The sequence below is a fragment of the Otolemur garnettii genome, unplaced genomic scaffold, assembly GCF_000181295.1.
Source record: "Otolemur garnettii isolate 467f Iridium unplaced genomic scaffold, OtoGar3 scaffold00059, whole genome shotgun sequence".
Lineage (NCBI taxonomy): Eukaryota > Metazoa > Chordata > Mammalia > Primates > Galagidae > Otolemur > Otolemur garnettii.
Window position 1 is genome coordinate 5639102 of NW_003852454.1, and position 1481 is coordinate 5640582.

The following is a 1481-nucleotide window of genomic DNA, read 5'->3' on the forward strand; positions in this document are numbered from 1 at the left end:
TGTTTATTGTCCCTCTGCCCAGCACAGTGAAAGTTCCTTTAACAACAGCAGGGACTTAAATCAGTTTTAATCTCTACGAAGGAGGGAGAGAGAGGAGTCAGTAAATATTTGCAGAAGGAATTAATTTCTTGAACGAACGGAGGAATGAATCTAGCGGCCAGTTGAAGCCCCTGATGGACTGATCCTACAGCCTCCTTCGTGACAGAAATAAATGGGTTATTTATTGGTCCGACAGCCAGCCCCAGTTTCAGCAGCGACCCTTCAAGCCGTGGTCGCCGGACTGTAGACGCCTGTTGCCGCCAGCAGGCATCGCGGGTTTATCTGGAGTCTCGCCCAGCGGGCTGATTTCCGGGGCGGTGTCATTGTCCATTTAAGAGCCTAAGGCCCCGCCCCGAGGCGGAGCTTGCAGGGGGGTTTTAAGGGGCGGGCAGGCCCTCGGCTGGGGTCCTCCCGGGGAGTAGCGCGGGGTGGGCGCTCTGAGGCCGCCATTACTTGGCGACTCCCGCGGTGCCACCCCCTCGTTTTCTCGTTTGGGCCCTTTACGCTGTGGTCACTGACGCCCCGGCGTCCCCAGCCCAGGTAAGCGCGAGGCCGGGCGGTTCCAGCCTCCCAGCCCTCTCCCCTCACAGGTCTTTCACTCGCGCACGGTGTGGCGGCCTCATCCCCAGGGAGGCGGGCGGGGACCGCGCCGGGACTCTCGGGCCCGGGTTCTGGTCGGCCGGCATAGTATGGTCCCGCGGGAGGGAGTGGCGGCCGCGGCCAATGGGGCAGGGCCTCCGAGTTTCGAGCGATACCGCGCCGACGGCGCGAGGACCCGGGCGCAGCCGGGTTAAAGTGTGCGGGGCCGACGCGCTTCCCAGCTCCGGCCGGCCCGCGGGGGCAGCCGGCGGTCGCGGGCGCTGTGGGCCGGGCGCTGGGCGCCCTTCACCTGCGGGTCCGCGGGTCTGCTGTCTAGTTGGCGAGATGAGAGTAGCAGGTCAAGGGGAAAAACGCCTTAAGTTTTTGTCACGGTCTGAGAACAAAAACGCAAGTGGAATTTTCAAGATAACTTGCATTTCATTAAAACTTTAGCTACTTGGAAATTGCGAGGCAGGTGTGTTCCGGGGAATGACGAAGTGTAAAGAGCTTCCCCGCCCCCACCGGTGGCGTTTGTCGTGTTAATGATGGGTTCTTTGGTGTGTGAATGATAATTGCATTTGTCTTTATTTTTAAAGTTACTTAGTCTCTTGAATTCGACTCAAGATCAAGACTCGAGTTTTAAACTAATATCAGAGGGTTTTTTTTTTTTAATTTAAGAATTACAGAATAGGTAGCGCCCGTAGCTCAGTGGGTGGGGCGCCGGCCACCTGACACCGCGGCTGGCGGGTTCGAACCGGCGCTGCTAAAACAACGACTGCCACAAAAACAACAACAAAAAGCTGGGCGTTGTGGCGGGCGTCTTAGCCCCAGCTTCTTGGGAGGCTGAGGCAAGAGAATCGCTT

General features: G+C 58.2%; 1 protein-coding gene across 2 annotated transcripts in view; it reads left to right on the top strand.

Moving 5' to 3' along the window:
- The first annotated feature begins 456 nt into the window (after positions 1–456).
- Positions 457–1481, top strand: part of EPB41L5 (erythrocyte membrane protein band 4.1 like 5) — a 114499-nt gene continuing 113474 nt past the window's right edge. For both annotated transcript variants that reach the window (XM_003792637.3, XM_023514812.1), the window contains exon 1: positions 457–579. The gene's annotated coding sequence lies outside the window, so the exon portion shown is untranslated. The remainder of the gene's footprint in view (positions 580–1481) is intronic.